Source organism: Fukomys damarensis, unplaced genomic scaffold, assembly GCF_012274545.1.
Source record: "Fukomys damarensis isolate Sample0158 unplaced genomic scaffold, DMR_v1.0_HiC HiC_scaffold_6, whole genome shotgun sequence".
NCBI classification, from domain to species: domain Eukaryota; kingdom Metazoa; phylum Chordata; class Mammalia; order Rodentia; family Bathyergidae; genus Fukomys; species Fukomys damarensis.
Genome location: NW_022900918.1, coordinates 7,123,327 through 7,150,322, shown reverse-complemented (window position 1 = coordinate 7,150,322; position 26,996 = coordinate 7,123,327). Strand labels below are relative to the sequence as shown.

Genomic DNA, 26,996 nt, shown 5'->3' with positions numbered 1-26,996 from the left:
CTTTCTTTCTTTCTTTCTTTCTTTCTTTCCTTCTTTTTTACTGAGGATCAAACTCGGGTCCTTGTGCTTGGGGAAGCAGACTGCAGTACCACTGAGCTAAATCCCTGGCTTTTATTTATTTATTTATGTTTGGTACCTGGGATCCACTTGGTACCTTGCACTTGAGAAACAGGTGGCGGAACCACTGAGTTAAATCCCTGGAGAACACAGATGTATTATAGAGAGTTGTGCAACATCCCTATGAAATGGAAAATGTTTTTGTTATATTTACAAAGATGAGAAAAATCAAGGTACAATAAGGTTATATCTCTTTCACAAAGCCCTCTACCTAATCAATTTTCAATGGTGAATTAAAATTGTGTAGAAGTATTAACCACTATATTTTAATTGACCTAAATGTACACTTACAAGAATATGATCATGCTTTTACTTTGCTGAAAAAGTATATTTTCCAGAGATGAAGTAACTTTTAAAAAATGATTTTATATTTCCTTTCCCCTACCCTTCTTATTTCACATTGTCAGATATACAATTTGGATCTTATTTATGCTTTTATTTTTTCACTCCCGAGTGTAAATAGGTAAAGGTGGAGGGGGTGAGGGAGAGAAGGTGTAAGGGGGAAAATGAGAACCAAGACTTGTCATGTGAAGATACAAGATTGCAATGATGAATGTAACTGTACTGTATACCTAAAATGTACTAATAAACTCAATAAAAATAAACAATGTTTAAAAATGATTTTATACAAAGAACTGGAGAAGGCAGATATTTCGGCCTTAAGGAAAATTTGTATAGAAAAATAGTTTAACCATGTATATACTTATTTCAAAACATGAGATGGAAGCTACTAAAGGTATTATTATATTTTTATTAAGACAGCTACAGTAGGTGGAGGTAGCACCATGGGCACAGGGTAGAGGAGCAAGCTGACTGTCCCCGGGGTTATTGGGAGCACCTCCCTGGGGTAGGGGGCATGTAGGAGAGCTGGGGAGAAGGCAGCTGCTTGACCACTGCACTTTTTATTATTTTGGCTTGCCATATCAGAGCCAATATCCCTGATTCCAGGACAGACAAAGGCCACTACCTAACCTGGATAGAGAAATGCCAGCTCCTGAGCAAGCCTCCCTGGCAGAGTGGGGACAACCACAGACTCACTAGGAAGCCGCCTCCACTGGCCCAGGCATGGGACCTGAAACCACAGCCCTACTATTCTAGCTTCAGTGAAGGAGGAGGAGCTTCAGTTTCAAGGAGTCACCTGAGAACTAGAAGCGGTAAGACAAGCATCACCAGCACCAGCAGTCGTCTTCTTGGAAACCAACATATGGGTCAGATACTGGCATAAACAAATCTAGACTTTCTGACACTCCATCCCCACAACTATATCACCAGGGCAGAGCCAGGACAAGAGACGGTCTATTCAACAGAACAGACATCTCTCCATGAAAGTGAGAGATCACTTGGTAACTCAAGAAGATCAATGCAAATGAATTCTTATTCAGACAGTGGATATCAGGAGGTAGGAAGTTTCCACAACCAGAACATGAGCAAGACACATAACAGGCGGCAGCATTCTTTCATAAGATCACCCAATAACCATTTGGTGAGGAATTCCAGAGATGAAGGACAAACACTGGTTCAGCCATCGGTAGCCAATAGGGCCATGAGAAGTTCCATCTAGAGCCCAGTCTGCTTCTTATGTTATCAGCAGAGGCATGTCTCCTTCGAGGGGGTCACTGACAGCTTCTCCGGGTAGAAGATTTTGCTCTCCATCGGTGACTGACTCCTGACCTCGACCTCTGAAACCCAGTACACATTCCTCTGTCATGTTACCTGCTCAGTGGCAGCCTGCCCGGACTCAGAGACGTACCTCCCCAACAACCGTGTGGTGGACTGGGTCAGTAATATCCAGTCCTAACGGACCAAACCCTCAGTACCAAACCACCATCAGAGTGAGTTCCCTGCTGACCCCGACGAATGCACAGACTCGAGTAGCTTCCCCATCCCAAGGCCAGGTGGAGTCACAGTCTCCCAAACACTCAGGGATGACTGCTGTACCACAGCACCTGGAACCTTCATGACATGGAGCAATTCAGACAGCAGCAGTATGATATTTATGAAAAAATGATTCTACCTCAGCCAGATAGCTTGACAGGATAGTCCACTGTATTGCAGTCCAAACCATGGATTCCTGAAGCTCCAAGGATCAGAGACAGTATTGTATCACACAGGCTCTGCAGGTACTGGAAATCTACAAAGGACATTCACTCAACAAGGTACCCTTGCATAACAAAGAAATAATGGTACTCTGAACATAGCAGCTACCTACTCGGATGCTTACAGGCCAATACAGAACAAAGTACAAGAGTGCAATTATAACAGGCTTCAGCACGCAGCACCAGCTCATGATGGCACCGCTAGGTTCCCATCAATAGACAGAATTCGGAAAGACTCCAGGGAATTTGCCTGGTGTGATCCTGAGTTGCCAAAGTCATTCATAGACTGCAGCCCCAGTTTTCCTCCACCCAGGCCAATGCAGCAGCCTACCTGCAACACCTGTGCTTTGTCGACAACGAAGTGAAGATGGAGGTGTAGAGACTAGGGGGCATCAAGCATCAGATGGTTGATCTTTTGGACCTCAGAATATTGGAAGCTCAGAAAGTTTATGGTGCTCTTTGGAAACTTGTTTTTGGCAGGTCTACCTATGAAAATAAAATAGTAAAGAAGAAGGTTGGTGCGATACCTGCCTGGTTGCCACTGTTGAGAAAATCTATTAATGCAGAAGTAAGGGAGCTTGTTACAGGAGTTCTCTGGGATTTATCCTCATGCGAAGCCATATAGAGGACAATCATCTGAGATGTTCTCTCAACCTTAACACACACTGTGATTGTTCCACGTTCTGGGTGGAACAACTCTTCTTTTGAGGATGATCATAAAATTAAAGTTCAGACTTCACTCGTTCTGCGTAACATGACAGGCTGCCTAAGGAACCTCAGTTCTTCAGGGGAAGAAGCCCAGAAGTAAATTTGATCCTGTGAAGGGCTGTTAGGCTTGCTGCTGCGCATGATCCATACCTGTGTAATACATCTGATCATGATAGGAAGACAGTGGAGAACTTCATGTGCACCCTGAGAAACCTGTCCTAATGGCAGGAACTGGCTGCTTGGACTGAAGGAACTGGATGACCTACTGGAAAAGTCTGCCGGCAAAGACTCTGAGCCAAGCTGCTTCAGAAAAAAAGAAGAAAAAGGTAAAGAGAACTCCATAAGAAGATCAATGGGATGGAATTGGTCCTCTCCCAAGACTGTCAAAGTCTCTCAAAGGGGTTGAGATATTGTGGCATCCATTGGTGATTTAACTATACCTGACTTCTAGTGGAAAGCTGTAACCCAACTACCTTGGGAGGCTGGACCAGATCTGTGCAGAATCTTTATGCTGGCAGCTGGAAGTTTGTAGCATACACTCAGGCAGCTGACCACACTGCCTGATGAGATGATGGCAGCCATCTACTGTGCTCTGCATAAGGCAGCAACGTGGAGAGCACCAAAGCCCTGGCTGACTCAAGAGGCAAAGAGAAGGTGGTGAACATAACCAAAGGCAGAGGTGACAGATCCTCTCTGAAAGTGGTGAAGGCAGCCATCCAGGTCTTAAATACATTATGACAATATTGAGACTTCCACTGGAGCATTTAGAAAATGGATGGGTGGACTCAGAACCATTTTATTACATGTGGGTCAACATTAAAGCAAGGCCAATTCAAATCACATCCTCCCTTGTTCACTAACAAACAACATATGTCACCCATAATTCAGTCTTTGTCAACAACTCTAGTATAACCAAGATGGCTCCAACAGAAAAACTCTGATGCCTGCAGGTTGTATTTGCAGCCTCCTCAGAGCTATGAAGATCCTTATTTTGATGACCAAGTTCACTTTCTAGCTTCTACTGATTACTCAATACAGTATGGATTGAAATAAAAAAAAAACTACATAGACTCTTGTTTTTCTTTCTTTCTTTATATATATCTCTAGTATAACCAAGATGGCTCCAACAGAAAAACTCTGATGCCTGCAGGTTGTATTTGCAGCCTCCTCAGAGCTATGAAGATCCTTATTTTGATGACCAAGTTCACTTTCTAGCTTCTACTGATTACTCAATACAGTATGGATTGAAATAAAAAAAAAACTACATAGACTCTTGTTTTTCTTTCTTTCTTTATATATATATATAAAGCGGTCCTCCTGCCTCAGCCTCCCGAGTGCTGGAATTACAGATGTGCGCCACCACAGCTGTCTCTAAATAGACTTTTATTCCATTAAACAACTTTCCTTTAGAACAGAACAGTAACCAGAATCCCTGGACTCATGGATGTGGCATCAAGTTGGTCGCTCAACAGAGGAACTCTTTCTTTCTAACCTTGAGAGGGAAAGGTCTGTCACGTTACTCTGATGATGAAATGTGAAAGTGAAATGGAATGAGTGAAGAGCGTTATGTTTTTCATTTTGAGGAATTTTCAGGGAAGTAAGAAAACTTTTGGGAGAGCACTTTCTATCCTCTATTTAGATGTTAGATTTAATCACTTGTGAATTCTGTAGTCTGGTGAAAGTGTGGGTGACATGACAAGAGGTTTGTGAAATGGCTAAAATAGGATGCCAGATGTGCAGGTCAAATAAAAGTAAGATGATTTTTTTAATGTGAATAAAGTTATGTTCTAGCAGTTTGTACAAAAAAAAATTGATGCCCTTCCTGTTTTATTGCTAGTACTAAATGTCAAGATTGCATATTATTATGTCTTATAAATGTTTTCTGTTCGTATAAATATGGAAATGCCACATTGGTTAAGTGCCATCATTTGTAATGCAGAGTTTCATTTGAAAAGAGATTTGACAAAATGAATGGCTTAAAAATGGAAAACCCAAGGAACGATTAACAATTAAAAACAAACTATACCTTCATTGGTTTCACAATGAATAGTGTACTTCGGAAGCACAAAGTCCAGTCTGATTACCAGCACTATGCATTTCCCTGTGTCTTTCATAGGATACTTCACTACCATTTTCTATGCACATGAAAGAAAAGTAAATATGAAACCTTCATCCTTGGAAATACGCTCCCACTGACCCCAGATGTAACATGGAAAAGCAGATTAAATAAAGACTGTGAGAAGGACCACACCAAAGAATTAAAAAAAAGATAGCTAAAGTTACTTCTGATCTTAGAACAGAAAGGCCTCCTTTTTCACTTGTCTTCTGTATCACAGTGTCCTCTATTGTTTTACCATTCGATGTCTTCTTTCCTGTGTCTTCAGCTTTTTCTTTGATCTGACTTTGTCTAACCGACACACTTCTCTTCCTTTTCATTTCTCTTTTACTGTCCACTACACAACACAATCTTCTGATTAGTATATTGATCAACAATGACAAAGAGATGAAGGGCAATATCCCAGCTTCTTTGGATGTAAAGGTTTTGTTTTTTTAAATATTAGCAGAAAGATCAAATTCAGCCAGAGATTATACTTTCAAGGGTTTGGGAACAGTCAAGAATTAAAGAATGGTGCTTTATCCTCCATTCACCTTTTCTACTCTCTCCAACCCCATCCACCTGACATACTCATACTCACCTGACAAGGCAAACTGTCTAACAGGCTATCCATGGAGCAAGTCCAAAGATAAACCTACTAAGCTTATTCAATTTCAGTCCCAAATAGAATCATCATTCAGAAAGATCCCACCCAGAAAACAAATGACAAGCCTTTGCAGAATCAGGACACTTTACAATTGTTTATTAGTTCTAAATAAATTCACACAGATAGAATTTTGCATGTAAAGATAATGAGGAGCCTTAAGTGTTTCCAGATATGAAAGTTGAGCATGTTCTTACATGTTGTCTGAGCTTTAGGTCACAGTAAGTCCATAGGCCTACACAGCCTAGACAAAAATTATTGTAGGGGCTATTGTTAGCTGGGTTATTCCTAGGAAGTTAAGAAATAAAATATCAAAATGTTGCAATAATGTTTCCAAATTTGGATCACCTAATTTCAATTATTCTAAACAACTATTAAAGCTTATTTTACATTGAATTGATATTGCTATACGATGCAGAAAATTATACAGTGTTCTTATAAACAACTGTCCATGAGTTATCAAAATATTAAAGCATGACGTTAGCTCAAAGTAAAGAGAAGTGACTATAAATTTATATTGAATGATAAATTTATATTGAATGTGTTGCACCTAATTATGATTTCTATCTCAGGAGTAAGAGTATCAACAGAATGATGAAATAAATTTGTACAGTTAAAGATAAAATTGGTTAATGTGCTAAAAAGCAATAAAACTATAAAGGTTAAGGTTTCACATTTCCACAGGGTAGAAATATTGTACAACTATCAATCTCCTACAAGTTATTATGTAATTTTATTGAGCTTAAATTCTAAAGATTAGAAATGATGATACATCACATAAAGCAATATTTTCCTAGTAAATTAAGCAATCCTTCAACTGTCAAACAACATTCCCTTCTCATTTAAGATGACTAAAATTTTCATGCATTTTACTTAGATGTACTGCATAATAATTTTTAACACAGAGAACAGCAAGAAAGGACACAGAATCATAATTTCATCCCGATACCTTATTGTGAAAAATATTATTATTGTAGTAATAGATTGTCAGATAATGTTCTAATATTTTACATATTTTGCTTAATATTTTTTGTTTTTATTATATTTGCTGCATATATATATATATATATTAATCTATACAGATCTATATATATCTATAGATATCCCCACGAATATGTTAGTTTTGTTTGTTCTTAACTTTATAGAATTTATATTACATCATGGTCCTGGTTGAGATAAAACAGCATTTTATTTACTTTTTTAAAATCATGTGACTACTTTCCTGTAATCTAAATATGATTATATCTATTTCCACCCAATGTCATTTAAATTTTTACAAGTGTAAGAATCTGTTAATGGGTAGTCTTTTTACAAGCTAGAGCCTATCTACTTTTCTAATCATATTTTTCTGCTATCCCATTATACCAACATACCTTCTGTTCCACGGGATTTTAGGATTCTTTTCCACTCATACCAAGAGGGCCTTATCTTTTCACCTTCTATTATATCCAAATTGTACTTCAAAAAATAATATCCTAAGAAAATCACTCTTTCACTTCTCTACTCTCTTCCCAGAAAACGTTTTCCATAATTTTCATATAACATTGCTTACAATAGTTGCATATTATTTTATAGACATGTGTACAATATATTCTTAACTTCTTCGACATTAATTAATATCTTAATATCTAGCAGGTAGAGCCTAATGATATGCTGCACCTTAAACTTGAAAATATGTTGTTTTGCTTGACTAATTGTACAAATGATTTAATTTTTGGAGCCAGAGCATACATGGTGGAAATGGGAATAAAATCACTTCCCACAATATTTAGAAAAGATGAAAATAGGAAGAAGGTAAGGATCTGAAGAAATCTTCATATTGAATTTGACATGAACAAGTTCTATCAATACAGAGTAATTTAAGAGAAATTCATATATATTGGACCACTATAAAATACTTTCAGATATAATCATGAATTTGGATTAATAAACTATGCCAATTCTCAGTCTACATATGACAAAATTCATGTAGCAAATGCTCATTTGAAATATCAATGTCACTGCCATGAAAGACTTAAATTAGCTGGGTCGAAGCACATTATTATACTTACAATGGAAAACAACATTATGTCTGCATTAATAGATTTCATAGAGACTTGCATTATGAATCATGATTCAGATAATAGGAGTGACTTGCCCGGCTGTGTAACCTTACCCATTTTTCTTAGGTGTTTAACACGTTTCTTTTTACTTAAGGAAGAGATTTTCATTTTGCTCCAAATAAAATGCTATTGTAATTGCAACCCTGGTTTAGTTTTTACTGACCAGATTGCCTTTTGGAAAAGAAATGTGTCCCCTGCTATTTGGTCAGTAAAATGATTTAAATTTTAACCTACAGAAGCCTCTTCATTTTATATGCCTAGTTGGTGCTGAAACAGCATTTGTTGCCTAGTTGTTATGCAGAAATAGACTTTATAGGTATGTCAAAACAGGGCAGAGGTTAGCATTTATGACTGCATTTGTATTTGTGTATTTAATGTTCCTGTTTATTTCATGTGCAACCTTTACTTTATGAATGTGTATAAATGAGAAAAATATTTGTGAAGTGTTTTGTATTGGAATGACCTTTGTTTTTCTCACAAGAGCATCTGTGAATGAAAATTTTCAATAACTTTTACCTTTTATTCTGTGACAATTTTAAGTATAAAAAGGCATATATATATATATATATATATATATGGAGATATATGCCCACCATGTAAAAATTTCAAGGTTATTTTGAATTTATATAAAAGCCAATAATTTCTAAGGTTGTCAAAATAAGCATTGTTTTCTTGCATTTTTCTTAGAATCCTTTATGAAAAATGCAAAAAATAAGAAATTTTCATCTACATTTGAGTCAAATAATTATAGTAATCTACTGTTGTACATGTGAAGAGAAAAAAACTACCAATTGTAATACACTTAACTAAATGTGAAGGTGAGCACCAACTGGATATATACCCATATCGCCTCTAATTCCTACTGTGATAAATGTGGAGGAGCTATGTGAAGAATCAACTGGTAATCTGGAGACAAATCAGGATCATAATAGAAAAGAAAACACTGCATTTATTATGTTCTTTCAGCCAAATTATAATAATAGAAGAAGAACTGAAAAAAAAATTCCTTCCCAAACGTTTTAGTTTTTTAAAATGAGAAATTATAACCTAAACCTGAAGATGAGATAGGATTATGTAGGGAACAGAAAGCCAAATATCTGAAGATTCTTTGGGGAGGTGGTTGAAATTCACTGCAAGATACTCTGGCCTGCTTGCCCAGAGATGGGCAAGATGAAAGTCTCAGGACCTTCCTCCTTAATGTATTAGACCTTCCTGCAGAGCTGGCCATGCGAGGACAACCCAAGACGCCAACTCTCTGGCAAGAAGTTTAGCTGAATTAACCTAAACAGAATGCATTTTACTTAGGAGTCTCTTCTATTCAAGCACTTTGGAAGTGAAGTATAACAAATCCCACAAGTCAGCAAAATTTAAATTTCTAGTTTAAATTTTAGGCGTCGAATTCAAACCATTTCAGATATAAAATAAAAAAAGATCCAGGAAAGAAAAATTCACCTCAGTTGTCAACATGAATAAACTAAAATAAAAGTAAATGGCTTTCTTTGTTTTTTTTTTTTAATCAAACTTATGATTACTAAGGTAATATGAACACTATATTTTACCATCATTTTTAAGAATACAAATTTTAGAAGGTGTTTGACCTCCTTCCTCATTAATTTCATACCTATTAGCTGCCTTACTATATTATCACAGTTTTAAGAATCTGTGCTCTCTAGTATAAATATGAGTACAGATGAACACACAATAAAGTAAATTATAAGTCTGTTTTACTGTCTTATTTTGTAATTTTTAAAAGAAATTAGAATGGTGAACTATTTTACACCTATGTTTCTTTAACTTTAAAAAATTATGTGTATATAAATCCATTTGGAATAAATCCTCCCTGCATCTGTAACTGTGCTTATTCTGCACAAGTTTTGCCATAAAATAGAGGCAGTTAAGGTTTCCTCTGGCAGAAAATATATCAAGCAAGCATCAAGATTATAACTCTCTCTCTCTCTCTCTCTCTCTTTCTCCTTCTCTTTTTCGCTTATTTTTCCTCTCTCTCTCTATTCGCTTATGTTCCCTCCTCTTCTGTTCATAAACCTCAATTAATTATTATAATAAATAATATATTTATTCACTTTATATACATAAATAATATACATGAAATAAAGAATTAAAAGTTGTCATGATTTAGATAAAAAGACATTTAGGGACTACAGTAGGATTTTCTATAAAGAGATTAGCACTATAATTTTATTTCTGTCATGTTCAATATATTAATATTAAACACTTTACCTTACAATATACTTTGAACACATAGAAAATATCATAGTCTAAGCTAACATGCTCTATTACTTTGGAAACTGATTTCTAAGTAACTCAACTATTATAATGAAAATGTATTATTTGTAGTCATTTTGTAATTGTGTTAAATATATAATATGTAAATATTTATAATTATATTATCAATAAATCTTATATTTTGAAGAAAATGTTCACATTTGTATATATTCTATATTTTAGGTAATAAATTAACTGTATAATCACCTTTCCCATTTATAGAATTGACTTTAAATGTTGAATCAGGAAGTAGAAAAAATAACTACTTCTGAACAAGGTTTTATTTCATTTCCTCTTTTCCCATCATTTCCAGATTTAATTTGCTACACTAACAGGGAATATTAACTTTAAGCTTCAGCTTCTCAGCCTCCTGGTTTTCTGAAAATGTTACTCAGTGTTTTTCCTCTCTCTATTTATTCAACCCTCACACACCGTAATGTTTTGACCTCTGCGTTTGTTCTTTCTACTCTGCACTTTCTCCTGGCATACAAAGATCTGCAGAGCATCAATAATTACTCACAAACCACACCATAAGCTGAGACTTCACTTTTGGCTTTTAGAGCTTATTGTTGAAACTCTCTGTAGAATGATGATTTATCCGGTAAAGTTCTTCTTTTGCCGCAGGGCATATCTTCCAAGACACCCAAATGGATTCCTGAAATCACCAATAATACTGAACCCTGTGTATCCTTAGTTTTTTTCTATATGCTTTGCCACTCAGTACCTGAGTTAATTCTCAGATTTTTTATATCATTACGCTCTTTTACATCATTAGTCTTTGGGGCTCTTCCTAAGAAAAATAAGGATTACTTGAATGTAAAATTGTGATATGATTCTGTGACAGTCCTTCTTTTGATAATCAAGATGATTATAAATGGACTACTGGGTAGGTTGCAGATACAGTTAGGATACACTGGACAAAAGGGCAATTCACATCTTAAGTGGAACAAACTAGGACAGCTGGAAATTTCATCCCTCTATCATAAATTACATGCAGTTTTAAATTTTGAAAAATGATGACATCTGGGATTTTCCATTTCATATTTTTAGCCCATATTTGGCTGCGACTAAAACTGGGGAAAACAAAACTACTGATAAGAAAAATGCTACTGTATTTGGAATGTTGTAATTAGAGGAATTAAGTTTTCTAACAAACTTATTTCAACTTCTAACATTGCATATATTGATTTCACCATCTAAAGACAATTTAAGCCAAAATGTCATTGACTAAAGTGGATTGGTCCCTCCTCTTCATTCTCAGCATCTCAATAAATTTTGTGTATGAAAATTCTTATTCTGAAATGTTTTGGAAATTTCTCTACATCTCCATTTTTATACATTCTAATCTATCCAGCATCTAATATAATCTTTTTAATGTAAACTTAATCAATGTTCTAATTAGAACATTAGAATTTTGTGAATTTTCTTTTTATTCTTTATGATGCAAAGCCCAACTCCTTACAAGTTCCCAAATTATTCTTTCATAATTCTCTATTTCACTTAATTAAAATGATTTCAATTTTCAGCATACTTTATTCTCTCTGATTTTATCACAGAATATATATGACCCATATGCAATGAATTTTCTTGTTATACTCTACATTTCTACTCATCTTTCAATTTCTAACGAAGCATTCATGTAAGTGAAACTGCTATTCAGAATTGTCTGAAATTAAATTAAATATGCTTATAAACACAAAATATTTGTGTTGAATACAAATTAATACTTTCAAAGGTTTTAAATAATGCATCTACATTTTTAAAAGAAGGAACAATAAATATATTGTTTAGAACATTACCACAGATTTTTGCCATATTGAAGAGTTGAAGTTTCTAATAAAGCTCATTTGAAGTGCCAATGAACACATATTTGTAATTTTTCTGGTGACCATGGTGAATCTATCAACATCTATCTACCTTTTTCTTTCTTTCTTTCATTCGATATAGGCAATAAATATTTCACAATGTCATATAATATTCAAAATTATTACTTAAAATTTAATTGCAAATTAAGTAATCTATAAGAAGTTTAATTAAATAATCTACCAATAGGCTTAATTGCCAACCTGCCAGTTTTTTTTTAATTTTGTGGTTAAATTTTAAGTGGCATAATAATTAAAAAGATGCTTTAGGAAGATATAGATGGTAGAAAGTGCAAAGATATTTCATACTTCTGAAACTTAAGGTGATGTATTGATAACAGATTGTATTATTCATGTGGAAATAAATGTTTTGATCTAAACAATGAAAATCAATCTTCTCCAGAATTATACAAATAATTTAGAAATACAGTAATTTTTTGGCAACTAAGAAAGCTTGTTGATATAATCTGCAATTTAAATTAAACGCATTTTTCTATTCCCTTGGGCATTATACTATTTTTCTATACACTTGGTAAGATGACGAAAGTTGTAAAAAAAGTTGCATAATAACTTGTGAAATGAATTTTATGGGTTTAGAAAGTATCATTTTTGAAAAATCAGTATAGAGTTTTCATCTCTTTTGTCAGCATTCTAGGTTAGTTCCTAAAAGAATAAATGTTTGAGGATCACATTTCAAAGAATTTTGCTTCCATCATAAAATAAAGACTATAAATATATAATGTTAAGATTAGTATGTGTTATAGTTTAAAAAATACTCATTCTAGAAAGCAGAAAATCTAAGACTAAGTAAATAGACCTAAAGAAAACATTAAATGACCTGAGTTGGATTCCAGAGGGCTGCACCAGGCCTTGAGGGCTGAGAAGAAAGCCAAGGTAATTGTCATAATGAATGCCGTGAGAGAAAACTAGGGGTCCGGGGGGGGGTCACAGAAGGTGGAGGCCAGCCCTCCTGCAGCCCCAGACCCCGCCTCCTCCACTGTGGCCACCGCACTTGAGCCTGTGGGGTCTCACGCAGTGGGCGAGAAGCTGACGATGAGCCAGAGTATGAGGAAGGCCGGGCTTTGGCATTGGGGAGCTGGTGTGGGGGATATTGCGGGGCTTCTCCTGGTGTCCAGGCAGTATTGTGTCTTGGTGCATAATGGGCTGGAGTGGAACAGCTGAAGGCTCCCACTGGTTAGCGTGGTTTGGAGATGGCAAGTTCTCGGTGGTGTGTGTTGAGAAGCTGATGTGTCTGAGCTCCTTCTGCAGTGCATTCCACCAGGTTACCTATAATAAGAGGACCATGAGCCAGAAGGATATCTACTAAGCCCTGCATGTGGTCAGCAGCCACACATGGAAGCTGTTCCCGGACTGCCATGACAATGCCGAGAGCAATACTGCCAAGTCTGTGGAGCTGCACAAGAAGCAGATGATAGAATGGATCCTCGGAGGGTTCCAGCTCTCTGGCCCGAAGGGCTTGGAGCCACCAGAAGAGAAGAATCCCTACCAGGAAGTTTACACAGACGTGTGGGTTCAGTCTGCGGCAGCTGCATATCCACCACCTCCTCCAGTCAAAAAGCCTCGGAAGAACACCACAGAGAAACCCAAGGTTAAGGAGATTATGGAACACACAAGAGAACCACTCAGGTAGGAGGTGCAGCAGAACTGCGGGAACAATGAGGACGTTTGCATATCGTGTGGGAGCCTCCAACATCATCCTGTAGCAACCTCTCTTCATTGGTGGAATGTTATAAAACTGCAACTACTGCTTCCTGGATGGTGTGTACCAGTATGATGACGATGGCTACCAGTCCTACCCCACCATCTGCTGCGGGGATGTGAGGTGCTCATGTGTGGAAACAACTGCTGCGAGTGCTTCTGCATGGAGTGTGTGGATCACTTGATGGGTCCTATGGCTCCTATGGCTGCCCAGGAAAACATCAAGGAAGAGCCCTGGAACTGCTACAGGTGCAGACACAAGGGCACCTAGGAGCTGCTGTGTTGGCAGGAAGCCTGGCCATCTCAACTCCAGATGTTCTTCGCCAATAACTGAGACCAGAATTTTGTCCTCAGGAGGTTTATCTGCCTGTCCCAGCCAAGAAGAGGAAGCCCATCTGGGATCTGTCTCTCTTGGATGGAATTGATTCTGGGCTCCTGATGCTGAAGGACCTGGTCAGCTGGGTGAACAGCTACATTTCCTCAGAGGTGTGAGAAGACTCCATGAGTGGGCATGGTGTGGCACCAGGGGAAGATCATGCACACCAGGGATGTCGCAGTGTCCCATCCAGGAGTGGGGCCCCCTTGATCTGACCAATGCGGGCAGTCCCTGCAATGACCTCTCCATTGTCAACCCTGCCCACAAGGGAGTCTAGCAAGATACTGGCTGGCTCTTCTTTGAGTTCTACATACAGCCTTCTGCATGATGCATGGCCCAAGGAAGGAGCCCCTTCTTCTGGCTCTTTGAGAATGTGGTAGTTATGGGCATTAGTGACAAGAGGGACATCCCATGATTTCTCAAATCCAACCCTATGATGATAGATGCCACAGAAGTATCAGCTGCACACAGGGCCCACTACTGCTGGGTAACCTTCCCAGTATGAATGGGCCATTGCCATCCACTGTGAATGAGAAGCTTGAGCAGCAGGGTGTCTCAAATGTGGCAGAATAGATAAGTACAGCAAAGTAAGGACCATTACTACACAGTCAAACTCCATAAAGCAGGGTAAAGACCAACATTTCCCCATCTTCATGAATGAGAAAGAAGATATTTTATGCACTGAAGTGGAAAGGGAGTTCGGCTTCCCTGTCCACTTTACCGACGTCTTCAATTTGAGCCTCTTGGCTAGGCAGAGTCTGCTGGGCTGGTCCAGAAACACGCCAGTCATCTGTCACCTCTTCGTTGCTGAAGGGATATTTTGCTTGTATGTGAGTAAGGGACATGGGGGCAAACTGAGGCAGTGACACAAAATAAAACAAACAAACAAAAACCACAAACAAAATAAAGCACCAAGAATGTGAGGATGGAGAGAAGTATTAGCACCCAGAAGAGAAAAGAGGAATTCAAAACAAAAACCACAGAGGAGGAATACTGGAGGGCTTTGCCTTGTGAAAAGGGTTGGGCATCTGATTTTTCAATGTTAATCTTCAGTCCTCCTTAAAAAACCAAACCAAACCTCCTCTCCAATCCCCCACTTTTTTTGGTCAAAACTTTTGTACTCTTTCAGAAGGTTTAAAGTTTGTTTGGGGTTTTGTTTCTTGCTGTGACTGAGACAAGAGTTATTGAAGCAAAAATCAGTAACAAAAAATAGTAAAAACACCTAATAGAGAAAAGGTCAGAGAGATGAAAAAGAAAAGGAAATTCTATAGAAATCTAGATATTAGGGTTTGTTTTTTTTTTTACTATGTATAGTTTTGTTGTTGTATCTAGTCTGATCAGATAGGAACACTGCCAGAAATGAGACACTCAGTGACTGATTTTCCTCCCAGCCTCTGAGCTGTCTTACCAGCACCATTTCTGGTCATACAAACAGAGCCCAGCAGCAGCAGGGAGATGAGATCACCACACAAGATACTTTTATGCAGTATTTCAGGTGCCTACCACACAGGAAACTTTAGAAAACCAGTTTCTAGAAGCTACTGCTACCTCTTGTTTAATATGTGTGTGTGTATGTATGTGTGTGTGTGTGTGTGTGTGTGTGTGTGTGTGTGTGTGTATGCTACTATTAACTACTGTACAACATGACTTCAGAATGGTGCACAGTGAGACACAGTGACACAAGTAAAAACATTAGCCTCCCCCTGGTCTTCTGTGCAAAAGGTTTTAACCAAGGATGGGAAAAGGGTTCAGCTTGGAGACACCTTGCTGCTTGGTGGAGTTTTCCCCTTGGTTTTTAATAAGCTGACAGAGGGGAATTGAGGGAAAATTGCATTTTCCATCTTCTTGCTGATAAATGAGATCAGCTAAGATGTTCAGCTGGGAGCTGAGCCTGGAGTTCATCAGGGGTCATGCCGCAGCCTCTGAAATCTTTCGAAAAAGGAGACTCCCTTGGCAAGATGAAGTAAGAGTCTTCATTCCAAATTTTTCGTGTTAGTGGAATTGAAGGTGCCTTGTTGTAGGATCAGAAATAATCCAGAGTGTGGGAAAATGACAGTTACAAACCCCACCTGGAACAAATAAATAAAAATGAAAAACATAAAAAAAACACTAAATGATCATACATTTAACATTAATTATATTATATTTCAATGCTCTTTTTTCTAAACCTTAATCATTTGGTTTTTGAAGTGGGAAATAAAAACACCAAGGTTTTTCTCACATGTCTCTGTCAATGTAATTTAAGGGAACATTTTTCTTGGCCTACTTAATAAAAACAAATTTAGTGATTGCCACTCTTCTGATTTTTTTTTTTTTTTTTTTTTTTTTTTTTTAAAACTCGGGTTTGTGCTTTCAAAGAAGGCAATGGCACCACTGAGCTAAAGCCCCAGCTCTCCTCAGATAATTTTTAATGAATGAAAGTGCTCCCAGGAAAGGAGTCACAGAAGTATCTCAGTTTTGTAATTAAAATGTCCAATCTTATCTAATACTTATTAGGTGAATCTAGTGGAATTTAAGTAACTGCCTAATAAGTACATAGTTTTCATGGGATCTTCAGAAGGAAAGAAGAAAGAAAGCTCATAGTGTCTTTGCCTACTAAAAATTCACTGTGTGAGATCACTTTGCTAATCAACATTCTTGTGCTGGTTGCTTTTTAGTTTCCTGGAACTTGTAGCACAGGAGATTAATCTAGGTCATCAGTTGATTAGTGTGTTTATCATGTTAAACATTCTCCTAGGTTGCTATGATAGTGTATGATGTATCTTACGTGTAAATTTGTAAAACTTGCACTTATTGAAAATTTGCACTCCCAGTCACTTATCAGTGGTTATTACCAGCAAGGAGTCTGTGTGCTATGTGACTATGAGCTTGGCCTCTTGAATCAAATTGCCTGGGTTGCTAATATGACCACTTTACCAAGTGGTTCAAGCTAAGAAACCTTATGTACCTCACTTTCATCATCTATGAAATGGAATAATTATACTGCTGAACTAACTGAAATATGTCTATTAAATATTATATTTAAAAACAAATTTAGGCCATGAAATCACAAGTTTATCAGAGTTGCAGCCATCTCAAATATTATGGGTTGGCATAAATTCAAGCCTTTTTCATACAAGAAGCTAATTGAAGTCAAGGTACTACCTTACTGTTTAATATTCAGAATTTAGTATGAATGTCTGTCACAAAGAAGTTGAACAATATTTTCTCATCAATGAAAGAGAAAAATCATATCATCTTTCAATATTAGTACCTACAAAGGATGTCTAACTAGTTCTAATATTTGATCAATTAAGTATCTGTAAAGGAAAAAAAAAACATCTCCAAGTTAATATTCATGGTACTGTAATTCATATGTGATTTTATAATTTAGTTCAAGATTAGTGACTAATGATTTCAAAATTAAGAAAATTTAACATTACTACCATATTGTCCTCATATCACACTTTTAAAACTAACATTCAGATGATATCGACATTATGTTGAATTAGGCAAATCCACTGATTGAAAACTTCCAGTGAACACTAGCAATACCAGTGATGGTGAACCTTTTAGAGCGTTCAGTGATACAAACTACCCTCAGTGGCATGCATATCATAGGTTTGCTACCACAGATATAACAACCTTGGAACCAGAGAAGCTCGTTTTTTTTCCTAAGGACTCTGTGTAGTTAATAGGTATGACACAAATCAGATTCACTATAGATGTAAGGAATATCAGGGGAGAAAGCTTTAAATATTCTTCTAATGTTTTTCAGGGTAATTGTCGGTTTTGCTTTGACCACTTCTTTCATTAAGACATTCCACTATTACAGATATTACAAGTATTTGCATCAATCAGGACAGATTAACTACAAACTATTGGTGGTAGCTTACAAGAAAACTCAACCGATCATGCAATTGTCAATACAAATCTAATGCAGTTCAATGCTATTTTATTTAGCTATATTTACAGATGACAGAACTCAATGATTAAGTGTGAATACTGGAGCCACACTGATTAACTTTAAGTCCCTTCTCAAACAAGTACTTCTTGTGTAAACTTGAAAAATTAAACTTTTGTGCTTGAGTTTCCACAAATGTGAGTCACCATACAGGCTTATACTTGTATAGAACAATTGCAAGAAGCATACTTGTGAAATATAAGTTAACAACTTATTGTATGGAGTTTTGTCTTCCTGTGGTACTGGGGTCAATGGGAATACAATTGAGAAAGAATGATTTCAATCCAATGAAAAGATATTTTTAGTGGTCAAATTCATCTAAACAGGTCTCTTTGATAGGGTGGATGGCTTTATTGAATAATTAAGGACAAGAAAGAGATTTACACAATAGAAATCTGCCTGGAATACACATACATTTTTTATAAAAGCAACATTCTACTATTCACAAAGTGAGAATCGTTATGATGACAACTTGAGCTTTTCCCTAGTAATACCGGGGTTAAATCTCATAAAATTTAAATATTACAACTCTCAGGAATTCTTCTGCTTTCAGCAGTCCTAACTTCAGCAGAATTTAAACTTCTAACTTTAATATACTTTTCCTATTAAATAATGAATATCAAACTATTTTCATTAATCTGTTCTAAGATCTTTTATGTGTCCTAAAAAGATGAAAAATTTCTTTGCATATTAATATAATCCATATTCATTTATTTTTATTTATTAAACATGAACCAAAATATTGTTTATTGATAATCTTTACTAGGGTTTTTGAAGTACTTATGGAGGGAATATATATTTATAAGTATTTCTTTAAGTGAACGTGAAGAATTAAAGAAAATTATTATTATAAGTCTAATGTGCCTTAGCTACTTCATATGCAATATTAATTCTCTATCTTTACATACTGTATTCATAGAATTACGTCTCTTCTCTTCATTTTATTTCTATATTCCTTGATATGCTTTCATATTTCTCCTCTCCATCTTTTAAATTCTACATATATTCATTAATAAAATATTAAGGTTGAGACTTTTCAGGGATAGGTTTTAAAATAACAGTTTCATTTTTTGAAGTTGTATTTAAAATTATCACCATCATTTTATCTTACTTAGAAAGAAATTTTAAATGATCTTTCTTTTCCTTTTACCTTCCCTTATAATCATTTGAGGTTTTTATGTTGTATTGTTTAACAACTGGCTCCTCTCCTCAGAATGTATATCTATCCAAAAGATATTTTGAACCTTACAGTTTTCCACATTTTCAGATAGTTATTGAGGGGGGGAGTAAAAGATATATGGTTTTATCTTCAGCAAATAAATATCATGGTGAAGCTATGTGTTACTTCCCTTATTAGCACAGTAGTTTTCCAAAAAGTAATTTGTTTTTATTGTGTTCAACATTCCCCTTTCCCTTTTTAAAAATCAGCCTTGCATACTTATTATATGACTAAAATTAATCTTGTAGGCTATGAATAGCAAATATAAATTATTCACCATTAACTTCTGATATAGTTCAGTGTGGCTATAGAACTTTTTCTCAGAACATTCCTGTCATCGCTTGTTTCCATGTGTATCTCTCTTTTTTTCCTTGTGTTTTGGATTGTTACATGTTGACCATAACATTAAAACTAAACCCATAAATAGTTTGTCATTTCAAAGGATTCATCTGTGCAATAATTACCTGTTCATAAATTTACATTTCTAGGTTCATGCTAAATATTTGTAACACATTATTCTTTATCAATTTCAAAACTAACAAGTATTGCAAAAACATAGTGTACTTTATCATGTTAACTCATTGTCTCTTTTTTGGAAAATGGTGCCATCAATTTATTCAACAATCAGACTGTAAATTGCTACAAAACTTTAGGTGGGCAATCAGAATTATTTGTATCTCATCTCATTCTACATACTCTCCCTTTATTTATTTTGCTTTCTCAACATGTGTGATGTATCTATGCCTGTCCAGGATGATCCTGGTCACAAGTCTAACACACATGTTTGTGTCTTAAATTGTCTTCCTTCATTATTACATACAATTTAACAGTGATTTTGTTTCAATGCATGGACCATTTGTCCATTTTGATTTTATTTTAGAACAGGGGGAAAAATATGGCTCTAAAGTGGTTATTTTGCTTATGAATAACCAATTTTACCAGCAACATTGGTATGAGATCATCTTTCCTCCAGGCTGTTTGGCACTTTTGTTGAAGACCTGATGTCTGGGAATATGCTTATGATTGTTTCTGAATCTTCAATTTTGTTTTATCCATCCATGTATATTTTTGTGCTAATAATATGTTATTTTTCTCACCATAAGTTTGGACTATAACTTGAAATTTGAGATATGTTTATTGTTCTCACTCACATTTGATTTGGTCATTCTGTTTTTTTTCTGGTTCCTTATATATTTTAGAATTGTTTTCTCTGTATTACATTGGAAATTTTTGTTTCTTTTTTGAGACAGGGTCTCACTATGTACTTCAGACTGATCTTGTTTTTATCTTATTTGTTCAACTTTGGTAATTCAAAAGTATCTAGAAATCTGTCCATTTCGTCTGTGTTTTCCATTTTGTTAGAGTACAGGTTCTCAAAGGTATTGATTATCCTCTGGAACTCTTGGATCTGTTGTGACTTCACATTTTTCATTCCTAATCGCATGGATCTGAGCCTTTTCTTTCCTTTTTTTGATAAAGTTAACTAAGGGTTTATCAATTTTATTCAAAAAAACAACTCCATTTCATTTTTTTGTATTGTTTTTTTAGTTTCCATTGCATTAGTTTCTGCTCTAATATTTATAATTTCCTATCTTTTTCAAGCTTGAGGTTTTTCTTGCTCTTTTTTTCTAGGAGTCTAAGATTCATCATTAGGTTGTTTATTTGAGCTCACTCTGTTTTCCTAGTGTGGGCATTCAGTGCTATGAATTTTCCATGTAGAACTGCTTTCATTGTATCCCATAGATTCTGTATGTTGTATTGGCATTTTCATTTATTTTTAAAAACTGTCTGAAGATTTCTTAATTAATTTCCTCTGTGATCCATTGATTGTTCAGGAGAGTATCATTGAATTTCCATGTGTTTGTGAAGTTTCTATGGTTTCTTGTGCTATTCATCTCCAGCTTGTTTGCACTATGATCTGATAATATACAGGGAATAACTTTGATTCTTTTTCATTTATTCAAACCTGTTCTGTGAGCTAGTATGTGATGTATCTTGGAGAATGACCCATGTGCAGCCCAAAAGAATGCATATTCTGATTTTGTTGGGTGGAGCACTCTATAGATGTCTATTAAGTCCATGTTTTCAAAAGCTTGCTTCAGTTATAGTATTTTGTTGTTGATTTTTGGCCTAGATGATCTGTCTATTTGTGAAAGTGGTGTATTTAGATCACCCATTACAATTGATTTAGTGCTTATTTGGTTTTTCATATTTCTTAATATTTCTTTTATATAGTGGCGAGCATTAGTATTTGGTGTACATATGTTTATGATTGGCATCTGTTCCTCTTGAATTGATCCCTTTACAAGAATGTAGTGGCCTTCTTTTTCTCTCTTAATCAGTTTTGGTTTGAAATTTACTTTGTCCATGAATAAGATTGCTACCCCTGCTTTTTCCTGGGCTCCTATCACATGGATAATTGTTTTCCATCCTTTCACTTTCAGTCTATGAGCTTCTTTTTGCACTTGGTGTGTTTCTTGTATACAACATATTGTTGAATTTTGCTTCTTAGTCCATTCTGCCAGTCTATTTCTGATTGTTGAGTTGAGGCCATTGACATTTATGGTTATAACTGATATGTAATGATTTATTATTGTCATGTTATTGTCCTTTTGTTGACTCTTTTTACTCTTTTGCCTTCTCCTTTTAGTTTCTTGCCTTGGCTATTTGATTTGCTCTGTTGGGCCTCATGGTGTTGTTACCTTCATTGTCTTTTTCTAGGATATTTTTTATAATTGCTTGTAGTGCTGGTTTGGTATTTATTTAGTTTCTCAGGTGTTCTTTGTCATGGAAGTATCTTATTTCCCAATGCATTTTGAAAGAGAGTTTTGCCGGATGTATCAGTCTAGGTTGGAGGTTGTTTTCTTTTAGTACTTGAAATACCTCACTCCAGGCTCTGCTTGACCTAAGGGTTTGTGTTGAAAATTTTGCTGTGATTCTGATGGGCTTTCCTTTGCATGTGATTTGTTTCTTTTCTCTTACTGCTTGTAGTATTTTGTTCTTTGGTTGGGTTTCTGGGATCTTGATTATTATATGTCTAGGTGTAGAATTTTTTTGATTGTGGCTATTTGGGGTCCTATATGCCTCACTTATCTGAATGTCAAATTCTTCTTTTCTGTTTGGTAAATTTTCTGTCATTAATTTTTTGAACAGCTTTTTTTAAGTCCTTTGTATTTTCTCTTGCTACTTCAAGGATTCCTTTCAGTCTTATGTTATTCTGCTTTTCATCATCTAGGAGTTGTTGGATCGATTTCTCAAGATCCCCTACTCTTTTTAGGAGACCTCTCTTTTCATGGTCACTGACTACAATCTTATCTTCTATAAATGAGATTCTATCTTTGCATTCTTTTATTTGGTTGTGTACGTTTTAAATGGAGTGTTTAATCTCCTGGATATCTGTTTGAATCTGTTTTATGGATTCCATTTCTTTCCTATGTTGGCCATTTATTGTTTCCATTTCTTTCTTATGCTGGGGCTTCATGGCTTCTATCAATGTCCTGAGCTCATGTATTTTTCTGTCAGTTTCTGTTCTAGAATCTCAAATCATGACTTTCATTTTGCTCACCATCTCTATGGTTATATGGGAAATTATTTCTGTTTTGAACTTTTCTAGAGCCTGACTGATCTGTTTTGTTACTTCCTGTACTTTGAATTCAGGGTGTCTTGGTGGTTCCCTATCAGCCTTTTCATCCTCATTTGGCCTACTGTTTGCCATTGGTGAACTGGAAGTCTGTCTTTGTGTCTTGCTTAAGTGTTTTCTCATTTTTATTTTTGTTGTTGGACTGTCCTTGGTTTAATCTCTGGATTATCACTCAAATCTTCCTGATAGTTGTGCCCTACCTTTTCCGTCTTTAACAACCCACAGACATTCTTATGTTCATAACATAAGAGAAAACAGCTCATCAAATCAACCACAATCCTTTATCCCTACTGATACAATCAGCAACACAAAATGATCAAGCACAACTTGGACACTGACCACCTGTGGTAGTCACCAGTCTGTCACCCTTAAACCATATGAATTAAATTGAAATCAAGAAACAGTCCAAAACATGTCTGCAGTGAACAAACTTTTCAATATAGTATGTTTACTATTTAGGATTGGGGCTCAGACAGAGATAAGATGAGTGGAGTAGATAAGTAAAAGAATTGGAGAAAGTTTCAAGTGAAGCCAGAGGACATAGAATGACCACACAATCTTCATGAAACTGTTAAATTCAAAAGGAATAGAAAGAGTAGAATTATAAGGACAAGAATATATCTTCTTAACAGTAACATGGGCTCACTTTCCCTTGAAACCACTGACCCCTATGTGAAGTAGAATGACAGAAGAAAAGAATATAAAAGAGAAAAATTGATAAAAGAAGAAATCTGAGTTAGGGCAGGAGAAGAAATAGAAAGAGAGATGAGGGATAATATGGTAGAGCAAGAGACTGAGTTGGAGAAAGAGGACAGAAAAAAGATAGAATTTACAGAGTGCAATGAGGAAAAGAGAGAAAAAAATGGATTTGAAGGGCCTCTTTCAGACTATATCTCTGCTGTCATAATATGCAACATGTGCAACCATATACAGAACCAAGATCCCTAATCTCAGCTAGCTGAAGACAGAACCCCATGATGCAGACTGAGCTTGGGCTGCAAGGTCCAGATTGAGTTCCCTGACCTCCTGAATGTTTGTACTCCACACAGTTCTACTACAGGTTTCCCATACCCTTTCTTTAAAATGTTCAATGTTGAGAACTCAGAAAAATACCCTTTATGACCAGCACTGCCTCTGCAGAGTGGGTCCAAAGACTGGCATAATGAGGAGGTCTGAGAGTGCAGGGGTGGGGGGTTCAGGGGCTCCCATGCAGCTCCCTTCCTGGTGCTGGGGCAATGGCAGCACCCAGCAGGGGAGGGCGGGGCTACCCAGCCCAAGGTGTGGGCCCAAGCAGGCTTTCCTGGCACTGGAGTGATGGCAACGGCCCAGCCTGGATAATTTCTTATAAATAAAATAAAAATTTATTGAGTTTCTTGTTTATATTTATGTTTTTAAATTGAATTACTACCTAACTATCACATTACAAAAGCAAAAAGATGTAATTCAGAAACTGAGACAACATTATTTCATGGCTTTATTGGTGCAGTATATGCAATCTCAGGACTGCAAAATTGAGAGGAAAAAGGAAAGTAAGTGAGAAAGTCGTAAAAAAAAGTTGTGGTAGTGTATTTATGATATGTTAACAGTTTGACAGGAAAACAAAGTTGGTTTACCAAGGAGAAATAGTTCCAAAGACATCAAGCAGAACTATTGTAAAGCAGAACTACCTACATAAAGAATATAGGGAAAACATTATCTACCAGAAAATTTTGTCTTCAGTTCCTCAGTGGTCAAAGTTTGTCCCACTTTATGTTATTTAATTTTCTCTTTAAATGGTATTAAATATCTCTGCTTGACTGCTTTATATCCCCACAGTCTGGTAGTGTCCCTGTCAACTGTCAGAAGTACCCATTCACTAGGATTCAGGATTTCTTCCTCAACAAATCCCAAAGTTATGGGAAGTTAAGCACACTTTCAGAATTTGATTATTGGAAGTAATGGTAAAGAAGGTAATCTTAAATTAATATTTTGTTTTATTAACTGATGAATTCTAACAGTTTGGAGATTCAAAAATAAGCTGAAGTATGTATTCAATTGTATAAAATATCTTGGAAGACTATGTCCTTGGCATGCATGTTGCTGTATCAAAAGCTGATCCTTATAGATGTCTTCAACATGCTACTGCACCATTCTTGGGTCAAATGTTTTTTTGTAGTGAATCCAAATGGTAAATTATGAAAATTATGTGAATGAGCCCATGCTTGTGCTGTTTTTACCATATGATAGTTTCCTTTTTCTACCAAAATTTTGTCAGCTATTTTATGTCAATAAATCAGGGCTTTTCTATGCTATTTTATGACACTGAAGGTTAAAGAAGACAAATCTCTCTCCACTGTGAGTGTCTATTTTGGCAAAGTTATATTTTTGCTTCTCTAGGGAAGAAGGGAATTTGTGAAATTCACTCTTCCCCAGATTTCGGGCTTATCTCCCCCAAGGAAGTTAACTATATTAAGAAATAGCAGTGCTTAAATTAGGCCAGCTTTGGTGAAAAAGATAGCTGATATTTTAAAGTGCATGCATTACTTTAATCCTTGCTATCATGGTCATCTTCCTATAGGCATATCAGGGAAACAATAGAAGACAAACAAATAGAGATGGCTGATGCCCATCATGTAGCCTACTTGTTGTTCCTCTACTGAGTGTTGTAGACTGAACATTTAAAAATGACCTTTACTTTGAAGTCACTCTGGTAGGTCTTTGGATATCAGATTATAATATACCTCTCACCCACTAACTCTCTGTTGTTCCTTTAATGATTCTCATTATCCACCTGAAGTATTTGCCAATAATCAGAAGGCCATGAATGCCCACAACTTAGCTGATCTGTCTTTAGCCATAAAAGTGGACAGTACATGTGTGCTATTCACAAAAAAGTGGACAGTACATGTGTGCTATTCACAGCTTTATCTAATAGATGGATTTTCTTTCATCATTCTCTGGCTAGAACAATTATAATATATAACTAAAATATATAATACATACATCATTTTTCAAATCAGAATTCTTTCTTTTCTACATATGTATACTAAAGGATCATAATAGAGGCCATGGATTTGAATTGAGAAATATGCCCTGAAACTGATTAAACTCTTTTCTCCATATACATGTTCCCCTTCAAACTTTCAGAAATAACTGATTTTGTACATTGTATGGTACTAAAGTCAGGGAAACTTCCTCAAGAACCAGATTTTATTTGTTCTAGTGCCATTAAAAACTGATAGCCCAGTGAGCCAGTAAACAAATAAATTAGAACTGTGGTTCTATCTTTTCCCACTCACTGATTCCAATTAACAACATGGTACATAGCATCAACAAGATGGATTCCTTTGATAATTGTAGGATAGGACAATTAACAATTTTGTATCCAATTTTATGACAGAGAATAAGAGAAGAGATAGTAAAATGACTCTGTGAAATTGTATGTTAACATTTTAACATAAAACAAGCTACTTTTACTCATTCTGGTTATTCCTGTTAATGGCAATGGAAAAAAAACACATTTTTTTCATAAAAATGGTAGGCCATTATAGAAATGCAGATTAAAACAATACTCATGAAACCATGAAACAATGGCTGTAATCAGGAAATCAAATAATGAAAATGCAGGCAATTCTGCTGGAAAAAGAGAAACTTTTCTAAATTGTTAGTGGGACTTTAAACTAGTACAACTATTGTGGAAATCAGTAAAACATAAATTACATTTCACTCACCTATTACCCTTCTAGATTTCTTCCCAAAAGAGTTAAATATATCATGTTACAGTGACACATGTTTATAGTAGCACAACTCATAATAGCTTAATCTTGGAAACAGCTCATATGTCCATCAATAAATGAATGAATAAAGAAAATTTGGATTTATACACAATGTTTTTTATCTGAACTATAAAGAAAAATAAATTTGAGTCATTTGTAAGAAAATTGATATACCTTGAGACCCTCATGTTAAGTGGAATAACTCATACACACAAGCTCAAATGTCACATGGTTACTCTAATATGAGAAACCCAAATTATAAATAAAGAGCAAAGTAAATGATGATAGGAAATAGGAAATGGATCTTTCTCAAATGGGAATGGGCTAAGAGATGGAGATAGAGAGGGTAGAGGGGAGAGAAAAAGGATGAAAACTGGAATTAAGATGTGTTATATAAATGTACCAACCACATACAAG

At 35.7% G+C, this 26,996-nt stretch overlaps 1 protein-coding gene and 2 pseudogenes across 2 annotated transcripts in view; all 3 read left to right on the top strand.

Annotated features, from left to right (window-relative positions):
* Klhl1 (kelch like family member 1) overlaps positions 1 to 26,996 on the top strand; it is a 369,118-nt gene that overhangs the window by 181,233 nt on the left and 160,889 nt on the right. The gene's annotated exons all lie outside the window — the stretch shown is intronic.
* LOC109117626 lies at positions 1,102 to 4,446 on the top strand (annotated as a pseudogene).
* Positions 12,810 to 14,856, top strand: LOC104852993 (annotated as a pseudogene).